Source organism: Filicampus tigris, chromosome 3 (genome assembly GCF_054856515.1).
Source record: "Filicampus tigris isolate MCC_2025a chromosome 3, RoL_Ftig_1.0, whole genome shotgun sequence".
Lineage (NCBI taxonomy): Eukaryota > Metazoa > Chordata > Actinopteri > Syngnathiformes > Syngnathidae > Filicampus > Filicampus tigris.
In genome coordinates, this window is record NC_141219.1 from 22,066,212 (window position 1) to 22,077,623 (window position 11,412).

Here is an 11,412-nt window from a genome sequence, read left to right on the forward strand (position 1 = left end):
TTTGTCTGTCCGTCTCGTTGGGTTATTGAGTCCACCTGTGCTTGTCATCCCAGTCCCCATAGTTAGCCAATCAGCTCCCTCCAACCCTTTGTGTCTTGTCCAGGTGTTCCTCTTCTCGTCAATTTGTCTGTGTTTGGTTCCCTGCTTTCTTTCAGCCCTTGTCAGTTCATTGTCAGTTGTCAAGTCCAAGTCATCTTTCCTAGTGTTTGTTTATTTTGATCCTTGTTACTTTGGTCTTTAGTATTGTCATAGTACCTGTTGGCATTTTTGTTTTGTTTAAATTAAATACTTAATTTAAAAATCAGTTTTGGCCTCCTGCCTTCTTCCTTGCCAATCGTGACAGAATGAACCGAACCCGAATGCATCCAGCAGGAGAGGCATCACAACAGGCTCTGTGTTTTCCAGGAGAAAGCCTGGGCCGGAAAATGGTGTCCATGCATAACAGCTATGAGAGACGCTCTTCGGGGCCTGACATTGAACATTAACAGTATGGCTGCAAAAGTTAAAGGATTTTGCACAGTGCTTGATTCCCACCTGGCACCGGTGCAGAGTGTCCTCCAGCTGTTGCCGTTCCTGTTGCGGCGGCGCGTGTCCTGCGGTTGCCATTACCTCCTGTCTGGCCTCGGGGACGTCGCTTGACTGGTCCCGCCAAGTCTTTAGTATTATCGCGGTACCTTTTTGTTTTCTTTGAATTAAATACTTTTGATTTCACTCTGTTTTGGCCCCCTTGCTTTTGGGTCTTCTTTGCCAATCGTGACATAATGGTCATCAAAACTTTAGCCGCAATTTACATTAGAACATCCCTCCAGTGTAAAGAGTTGCAGTGACAATATGATGAAGCAATTTGACACAATGGCAAAAAGACCTCTTGTTCTGATGGCATTGTCATGCTCAGTGGTACAAATATTACTCTTGAGAAGAAAATAGCTTTAGCAAGGGCATCGTGATGTTTTACTATTTGTACGAATTGTTTTGAAAAATGCACTTCCTGTTTTGCAAATGTCAATTCTGGTCTGAGAAATGGATTACACACCAACGCGTGCTCAATCATGCATTCATCTTTGACGAGGCATTTGCATCTGCACTATTACTTGCTCTTGATGTGCTTCGTGAATTGAAGTCGTCCTTGCAACACATCTCATCTGAGGATGGCTTCTTGGCGTAGCCCAGTACAGATCAAGATGTAGTTTTGTGATTGGACAAACCAAAAGGCCAACAGCCTTATTACATACATGAGCAATTTAATTTGTAATAAATCATTTTTTTGTCTGGGGTTAAGTCAAAGATCTTGTAATGTTCCCGCGCTCAATCAACAGGTGAAATGCTTCCAGACTGCGACTTTATTTGCAGATTATGATCAGACACTGCGCAGTGCAAACTAAGTTCCACACAATGAACACAGTATCAGTTCCAAGGTCAAGACAAAATAAAGTGAGCCATACGACTGTCTTAAAAAAAATGCAAGTAAAGGTACTAATTAGAATAACATAACTATGACCAAATCCAATTACATATGTAAAAGTGAAGAATGTTTACATTAAATCTGCCATGGACAATGTTTTGAGATTCGGAACTTTTGTTTTCTTGCCTTCTTCTTTTTGCACCATATAATTGGACAAAACAAAAGGAGCAACAACTTAAGCAACTTTTTCTTCCCTCCTTTCTTTTTCCCGGTGCCCTGGAAGTTTCGGTCATTTTGACATGTTTACAAAAAAGTTCTTTGGGATCGCAATGAATGTGCCTCTCCCCCACAAAGATTGAGATAGATCGATAGATAGCTAGATAGATAGATGCATAGTAGCCTACTGTGGTTAGTTGCACGTAAAATAAAAGCTTAAAACACTTTTCTACTGGGGCAATACGATATAAAAGTATTGCATGTCAGTGAAATAAATGTACGAATGCGTACCAATTGCTGAGGTGTCACTACGTGTTTTGTGCTAGTGTATTTGCCGTAGTTAGTAATCAGACATGGCCGACCTTCCGCGCATGCGCGGCTCTCATCGTACGGGTGTCCACAGATGGTGTATTGACACCCCAAATTATGTATCTTGTTGCGTTGAAATCGTCCGTACCATTGTGAAATGATGTTTTCAAAAGCTTAAGACGTTGTGTCACCCGCCCCCCCCTTTCCTCTGCCTGCTTAACATTTTCCGCTAGTGACAGAAAAAACATTATTACACAGCCTGGCATATCCTAGATACTAGTACCATACTACATGCTCAGATGAGGATCAACATGTTGCTTCAGTTGTGGCATATTAAATAGATATTTCTATGTTTTAATCAAACGTGTACCCGCAATATATTGCCTTATAAAGTAATCTTAGATTTAATTATAAGATTGTCCCTCAGATGTCACCAACAGAGAGTGCAGATGCAAGCGAAGAACGTTTGCATTTACACCGCTTGCAGTTATCTGTGGAGATGGCTCACAAAATTGCGCAACAAGAACCTCAAGAGGAAAGGGAAGTGTGCCATGTAAGGGGTAACAAAACTGCCCAACATCTTGAAAACTTCTTGAAATTAAGAGCGGTTCAGAAATGGATTTTGCCTGCCAAGAAACATGTTTTTTGAAATTGTTTCCTCTTAATCTATATGATAATGAAGAGGCTATGTGCTTGTGATCCTCCACAGTGACCATCTACTTCTGTTGTCAAATGCTGCATTGACTTGAGCTGCTGCGTGGAGGCCCCGGCCCATTAGTTCTGCTCACTTTGACAGTCATCTTCATCATCTTCACTCTTCACAATGACGTCAGTCAATGACAACTCAATGATATCGTCCTCCTTTTCTTCCTCTTTAATGTGACTCAGCTCTAACCCCTCTTTCTCTTTATTGCGGGGAGCTTCTGGCTCCTGCTGCTCCACCCCGGAGCTGCACTCATGCTGATCAGGATGAAGATTATCCAATCCTATACTAAAGTTGCAGAATGAATCAGTAAAAGGTTTCTCTCCAGTGTGTGTTCTTCTGTGCCTTTTTAATGTATCCCTTTCTGTGAAGCTTTTACCACAAACTGTGCAGACAAAAGGTTTCTCCCCAGTGTGTGTTCTTGTGTGCCTTATTAAACGTCCATTTAAAGAGAATGTTTTACCACAAACTGAGCAGGCAAACGGTTTCTCACCAGTGTGTGTTCTTGTATGCCTTATCAAAAGCCCATTTGCAGAGAAGGTTTCGCCACATACTGAACAGGCAAAAGGTTTCTCTCCAGTGTGTGTTCTTGTGTGTTCTGTTAACCTCCCCCTTTGAGCAAAGCCTTTGCCACAAACTGCACAGGTAAAAGGTTTCTCCCCAGTGTGTGTTTTTGTGTGTCTTACAAAATCTCCCTTCACAGAAAATGTTTTACCACAATTTGAGCAAGCAAAAGGTTTTTCCCCAGTGTGTGTTCTTGTGTGTCTGATTAAACCTCCCTTTGCAGAGAATCTTTGACCACAAACCGAGCAAACAAAAGGTTTTTCCCCAGTGTGTGTTTGCCTGTGCGTGTTCAACTGTACCTTCCAAGTGAAATTTTGACCGCAAATTGAGCAAGCAAATAATTTCTCTCCAGTGTGGGTTCTCATGTGTGATCTTAAGCTTCCCTTAACAGAAAATCTTTGACCACAAATCGAGCAGGCAAAAGGTTTCTCTCCAGTGTGTGTTCTTGTGTGTTTTACTAAACTTTCCCTTCCTGAAAAGCTTTTACCACAGACTGTGCAGACAAAAGGCTTTTCTCCAGTGTGGGTTCTCATGTGAGCCGGTAAACTACTCTTATAAGTTACTCTTAGACCACACACAGTACAGGAAAAAGGTTTTTCTCCTGTGTGCGTTCTTGAGTGTGTTGTCAAATTAGCTTTTTGAGTGAATGTTTTACCACAAACTGAGCAGCTAAAGGGTTTCTCTCCAGTGTGGATCGTCATATGCCTTTTCAAGAGAGACTTGGAGACAAAGGCTTTGTCACACTGAGAACATTTCCAGTATTTGCTGACAGTGCAAGATGTTGTATCACCTTTAGAGTGTTCATCATCATCATTGTCACCATCAGTGTCAGGAGAGTGTGACGTTATCTTGTCACTATGTGATAGTGGGGCTAAAAGGCTGTCTGCCCGTGATCCTCCACAGTGGCCTCTACGACTTTCTGTTGTCATGTATTGTATTGAGCTGCTGCTCTGTGGCTCAGCTCCTCTGTTCTCCTCACTTTGAACTTTGTTTTCATCAGATTCCGTCTTCAAAGGGACAAATGCCACTAGCAACTTAGTGGTATTATCCTCCTCTTCCTCTTTAATGTAGGGAAGCTCTGGCTCCTCCACCTTAATGACAGTGGGACCTTCCTCCTCCTCTTCTTCTTTTTTAATGCGAGAGTGCTCTGGCATCTGCTGCTCAGGACCAACATACTCTTCACTGACTTCTGTAAGACACAAAAAGACAAACACGCTCGGATTGGTCACGTTTCGTTTTGTGACTTTGATGTAGTGTATTATTGTTTACCCATGTTTTTGCAGTGTTCATCAGGAACATGCGTAGTTATGACGTTGAAAAATCACATTGTTTCATTCAAAGGTGCTTCAGCAGTTGAGTAACTGGAAATACAAGATACAATACAGATTTTCAGGAAGATATATAATATAGTATGTGTTATTCATTGCACTGCACACCAACAGACCTACAGTACACATAGTGTATATTTCCTGGTATTAATAATGTTATATTAAATGTAAATGTAAATAATGTCAGTGATACATTAATGCAAATGTATGTCTGTGATTCTTATCAAAACAGGCAGATAACCCCCACAGCTGGCAATGTAATTTCCCAAATCAATATGGCAGCACCAGTGACATTGTACAGTTCCCGCATGTTGAACTTAACAAATGTTCATTCTGAGTGCAGTGCAAAAAATCTGTTAAATTGCACAATAGGGGGGAAAAAATTACTGCTATAACAGTGGCAATCCTGCGCTGTCCAGCCCTCACGTGAGCTTTGAACAACTCTTAACCGTCATACGGGCTGACAGCCGAATATGCTAACCGCGAGGCTCAAAGCCCAGTAGGCAACCAACCTAAGAGCCAGCACCTCTCTTGAAGGATTCTGATGAGTGAGGTTTGACTAACATACAGTATATTTGCATAGAGAGAGCTGACATCCACTATAAATATCTTGTCAAATGGAGAAGTAATAGATTAATTGTATATTGTGCAAGTTTTGTTTCTTTGGGGCAGTCAGAGTGGATGTAAGAACCACACACATGCACATGCTCTGACTATGCACACTGCACAGTGCTCACCCTACGAGCTACAGCAGAACGATTTTGTTTGAGCAACAAGGACACACAAAAGATGTGAAAACACTTCAGGCAAGCCAAAAGATCCTTCTAAAATGGCCTAAGTATGCCTTGCCTGATATAATAATATAATCGTTTGGGGCCGTACAGTCACTCAGAGTTGGATGCTGGTAACACTGTCTCTGCCGCAGTTGGTTTGTGACACCAACCTATAGGATGCCTTATTCGAAACTGTCACTACTCACAATTATCATCGCAGCATCAATGGTAAATGGACTGCCACTTATATTGTGCTTTTCTAACTCTGGTACTCAAAGCGCTTCACACTGTACCTTATCTACCTACTGATGACGCAGCATTAGGAGCAACTGGGGGTTCAGTATCTTGCTCAAAGATACTTCGACATGGGCACAATGGCCAGGGATCGAACCCACGACCTCTGGGTTTGGAAACGACCACTCTACCACTGAGCCATGCCGCCCCAATGACCACAGATGAGTCTGAGAGAAACACCAAAGAGGATCAAGACAAGAAACAATGGGGCAGCAGAGATCAAATGCACTGGCTATGTTGTTCATTGAAAATGAACTCATTCATGAATTATTGGGCATTGGCAAACTGTATTCCCAGATGAAAGATCGACGTGCAACCTTTTCTATTCAAGAAATGAGCAACACTGTTGAGTAGCATTTTTATTTTTAACCATTCAAAGGTTTTATTCATAGTCTTCCTTAGTAAGGCTATGGAATAAAAATTGATTGTGGTCTTGAATTGAATTACAATTTATTGTGTAGGCTTTGCTGTTTGTGGATGTAAAGTGATCACTGTTGTCCCCCACTCAATTTTTCATGCCAGAGACGCCAATGGTTGCGGTGAACCAGAACAACAAAGAATTTATAGGAATCAGCCATCTTTGTTGTTTACGTTTGTCTCGAACGCTTTGAGGTAGGAACTGGGACCGAGTGGGACAACTCAGACTTGCCACCTTCCACGAATGCAGCATAGAAAGTGAACAAACCTGCTCTGTAAAACACCACTCGAGGTTGCTCGAAAACGGCGTCCAGTAGTTGACGATGTCGCTCGCGCTCCTCTTTTGTTTCACAAAGTTCATCCTCGTACTTTTCTTTCCCACTTTTTGGGGACCATCATATCACTTTATATTCAAACTTGATCGCTTCTTCGCGATGTGTCGCGAACAAACGCGTAGCTTTGTTTGCTGCTAGCAAGCTAAAATAATACCAATTTAGCTAGCCTGAACTTCAAACTGTACCGAGATGAGTTTATCCAGACACGAAGATGTAACTAATGTTCAACCCCAGCAAATAGTGATACAACGTACGTACCGTGTTGAAGTTTTCCTACATTCAGTACTAACCGGGAAAGAATGCTACTTCGTTCGTCGAGCAATGTAGTCGAGCTGAAGTTGACGTTGTACGGCAGAGCCACTTGGACAAACTCAGATATGACGCATTATCATACCCGTATGTAGTCAAATAAATCATTACTAGGAAGACTTACTCAGAAGCGTATTTAATTCCAAACTCCATGTCTTTTTGTTATTCTTCAATTCTGGTTTGGAATTATGACCCCATAAAAATCTGAAAAGAAAGAAATAAAGAAAAACGTTTTGATGTTGTTCTCGGGAAACACGCTGGTTTTATTTATAAGTGCAGCATCACCTTACACCGAACACTGGGCAATTTAGTGTATTATGAGTGTAATAGGTACAAAATAAATTAAAACAATAATTGAGCAAGGGATGGACAGAGGTCCGTATATCCAAGGTAATACAGTGAGAAAAATACTGTTTAATGCATTTTATAAATTCGTTCATTAACACAAAATCCCATTCTTTCAAAACAAAACACCTCAACGGTTTTAACACAAGCATATACGTCATACTAGATTTGTTTATTACATACCATAGTATTAAATACAAATTAATCATTTACATGAATGAGGCCCACAAAAACGAATTATATGGTGTTTTCAGTGATTGTTCCCTTATGAACGTTGTTGCAAGACTGTCGCTTTTTTATTTAAAAAAAAAAAGGTGTCATGTCTGTGGCATGAAAAAGGGTGAGAAGTTCTGATTTTGAGCGTCAAACTAAGTTAAACACTTTAAATCCTAACTTGTAAGTCAAAGAACTGTGTTGATACTTAAAGAAAAAAATAACATAATAATCTTAAAATTATTTGAAAACGATACCTATTTAGCTTTACTCCATTTAGGCTTTTATAATAGATACTAAACACCATCACTGTTTGAAAACTTGTATTTTATTCAGGACACATACCTGCTTTTATTTATGTTATACAATTAATTGCTGCACTTCTCAGCAAAACGCTTGTTTCTTACAGTGACCTGATAGTTATTGTATCACACACCCCCCCCCCCCCCACACACACACACACACACGCACACACCATGGAACTGAAGGGTTTCCCAACAATTTTACCTTTTGTGTTTTCTTTTGCTACTTGGGATGAAGAATTAAAGTTACAGACAGAACAGGTAAATGTAAGCAAGTAAATTTTATTCTGCAGCACTATATATAACACTTCTCACAGAGAGCACTGACAACGTGCTTTACAAAGTTAAAATGCATTCATGCGTCGTATGGGTCTGAATGACATTTTGCAGTTAATAAAGGAAACACAAAGTGTTCTTAACTACTTAAAAAAATATCAAAATGTTTTCTCTTCAGTGTGCGTTCTTGTGTGTATGATTAAAGATGCCTTACGAGAGAATATTTTGCCACAAACTAGGCAGGCAAACGGTTTCTCCCCAGTATGTGTTCTTGCATGTGTCTTCAAATGTCCTTTCTCTGTGAATCTTTTGTTACAAACTGAACAAGAAAAAGGTTTCTCCCCAGTGTGTGTTCTCATGTGTGTATTCAAGTTTCCCTTTACAGAGAATCTTTGACCACAAACTAAACAAGCAAAAGGTTTCTCCCCAGTATGTGTTCTTGTGTGTGCATTTAAATGTCCCTTCCTTGCAAATCTTTGACCACAAACTGAACAGGTAAATGGCTTCTCTCCAGTGTGTGTTCTTGTGTGTGTTCTTAAGTTTCCCCTTTCGGAGAATCTTTGACCACAAACTAAGCAGGCAAAGGGTTTCTCTCCTGTGTGGGTTTTAATGTGTTTTCTTAAATTTCCGTTTTCGGAGAATCTTTGACCGCAAACTGAGCAGGCAAAAGGTTTTTCTCCAGTGTGGGTTTTTGAGTGTTTTCTTAAGTTTCCCTTTTCCGAAAATCTTTGGCCACACTCTGAACAAGCAAAAGGCTTCTCCCCAGTGTGCGTTCGTGTGTGAGAGTTCAAATGTCCCTTCCAGGCAAATCTTTGACCACAAACTGAGCAGGCAAACGGCTTCTCTCCTGTGTGTGTTCTAATATGGGTTGTTAAAGAGTGTTCATCATCTTCAACGTCAGAAGAGCGTGACACAATTTTGTCGCGTTCTAAAAGTGGAGCTAGAAGGCTGTCATCTTGTGATTGTCCACAGTGGTCTACATCACCTTCGGTTGTCATGTGTTCACTTGAGCTGCTGCTTAGAGGCCCAGCCCCCCAGTTCTCCTCACTTTGACCTTCATCTTCACTCTTCAAAAGTACTACGGTCAATTGCAACTTAGTCATATCATCATCCTCTTCCTCTTTAATGTGAAAGGGCTCTGCCTCCTCCTCCTCCTCTTTAAGATGAAGAGGCTCTGCCTCGCCTTCTTGGATGTGCAGGAGCTCTTCCTCCTCCTCTTCCTCTTTAATGTGAGCGAACGCGGACTCCTGATGCTCAGGATGAAAACATTCTTCACTGACAACTGCAAAATACAAAAAAGATACACACACACATGGTTTGGAAAAGTCTCATGTTATGACTGTTGTGCATTACTGTTAATACTGTAAGTTTTTGGCAAAGATTATCAACCAAAGAAAATGTACAATTATGTGGTTTCACAATGATATAAATGTTCCTTTCAAAGGCGCTTCAGCAGCTCAGGAATGCAAGTACAAAATCAACAATTTTAAAGATGGTAAACAATGGATGTGTTATTGCTTGTTGCGCAAACCAGGACACACTTGTCTCCACATAGTAAAGACCATATGGTCTTAATTATACATAGAGTGTGAGAGTTGTAAAAACAAGGTTGCCAGACCTATCTGGAATAAATAGAGGGCAGGATATGATTCTGCAGCTTATGAAGTTGATAGGACTTGGGCTACAGTAGGTTGGCCAAGCACAAAAAGCAAACAAATGCAAGATACAAGTACATTACTTAGGGAGGGATGATATGGCCGAAAAATAAGATCTCAGATTTTTTCAGAAAAAAATCTATTTGTGATTTTTTTCAGTTTTCTTACTGAAATCTTCCCTATTGTTTATACTACATGGCTACCATATTTTCTCTGTGATGGAATCAGGGTGGAAGGGAAAAGCTACAAAAACTCCTGGGGGCGAAAGGTGAACCACAGCAAGGAAAACCTTACAAACCCTATTTATCTGGCAACAGTCGAATAAGGGGAGTACCGGTACTTATGTTTTTCCCTCAATGAAAGCCCTGATAAAAATGTTATATCGACCCAGGCCTAATACTATTGGGTTCATTTGTAAAAATGAGAAGGCTATATGGGCTGATTGTATGGCTAAGAGTTTAAAAATATATAATGCCATTGACCTTTGTAGAGAGGTGAGAGTTGTTCTTAATATTAAAATAATTCCAGCCTTTGCAGGTCAAAAAATATCTGAAAGGGATAAAGCATTATATAGAATGATTCTGTTCTGAGTGATGTTAACTGTCAAGTGTATAATAACAATAATGAGTGTGATATTTATGCCACATGAATTGGATGGAGATATTAATACTCGGCCAAATGATAAAGTGAGTGCATTAAATTACATTTCTGCTGCACTTTAAAAATATATTAGTATGGGGTAAGCTGTTTTTCTTATTCTCTCGCTTACAAATCTTGTATTTTATGGTCTGTTGCCAGATTCAACGTTGCCTGTTTTATTGATTCTTGTTGAGAAGAATGAAGCTGGCTTGAGGAGGGTAGGCAACAAGCCAATAACTGAATAAAGTTCATTCTGTTTCTGACTTATAAATAAACTCGTTGGTTCTTTTATCTCAGACAGGTTTTTTTTTAGGCTTTTATTTACCTGACCTTCTTCACAGTGTCACCTGATGGTGCAGGGGTCTTCAATCCTGTTCCCCGAGGGCCGGTGTCCTGCCTGTTTTCCATCTGTCCCTGCTGCAACACACACCTGATTCAAATAATCAGGATCATTATCTAGCTTCTGCAGACCTTTGGTGACTATCTGTAGCAGGGAGAGATGGAAAACAAGCAGGACACCGGCCCTCGAGGAACAGGATTGAAGACTCCTGTGATGGTGCGTGACACTTCACTGAAGGCGTGACTCCCCTGTAATATTTGACAGGCGAGTCACACCCTCTGCTGACACATCCCCCCCAGAATCCTTCGTCAACCCTCAAGGCCCCAGCTGCCCAGTGTCCTTGCACTCGTAACCAGTATAGATTTGACAATAAAGCTACGCGTGGGTTACAAATTGATATTTGTGTTGTTGTTCAATAAAGGAGTTAACGAGTTGGAGTCAGACGTGGACAAACCTGCTCTATGCAAAACAATTCGAGACTTCTCGAAAACAGCGTCCAGTTGTTGACGTTGTTGCTCGTTCTCCTGTTCAGTTCCACAAACGTCCTCCTCGTAGTCTTCTTTCACCTTTTTATCACACATTTTCACATGATAATCACAACACTTAACGCTCCCACTTGATCTCTTCTTAGCGATGTAGTGAAAATAAATTAGCCTCTTTGTTAGTGGCTAGCAAGCTAAAATAAGCTAAGCTAACCGGAGAAACGTCAAAGTGCGCCGAGAAAAGATTACCGTGAAACTATGACTGAATTAAGTTTTAGTCCCGTAAAGTAGTTAAGGAGTGTACTGTGTGTAGGCCTCAATACGCTCGGCTAAATCGGTAGAGCTGTAGCGCCTTTGGTTAGCCAAACCGTACATGGGAATAGAATTGCGGCTGGACTTACGTACGGCAAGCACACTTGGACAAACTCAAACATGAGACTCGACAGTAAAACCTTAAGTGAATGTAAATAACAGTAACCCATTTATGTCCAGCTCTGGTCATCAGGGGCC

At 40.8% G+C, this 11,412-nt stretch overlaps 2 pseudogenes across 2 annotated transcripts; both read right to left on the reverse strand.

The window, feature by feature from the left end:
* Positions 1-3,196: 3,196 nt before the first annotated feature.
* LOC147150294 (uncharacterized) lies at positions 3,197-6,708 on the reverse strand (annotated as a pseudogene). The gene is made up of 3 exons (XR_015086120.1): positions 6,600-6,708; positions 4,464-4,555; positions 3,197-4,383 (listed from the first exon to the last, which is right to left on the reverse strand). The product of XR_015086120.1 is annotated as an uncharacterized LOC147150294 (transcript).
* Positions 6,709-7,952: 1,244 nt separating this feature from the next.
* LOC147150295 (uncharacterized) lies at positions 7,953-11,412 on the reverse strand (annotated as a pseudogene). The gene is made up of 2 exons (XR_015086119.1): positions 10,875-11,412; positions 7,953-9,068 (listed from the first exon to the last, which is right to left on the reverse strand). The product of XR_015086119.1 is annotated as an uncharacterized LOC147150295 (transcript).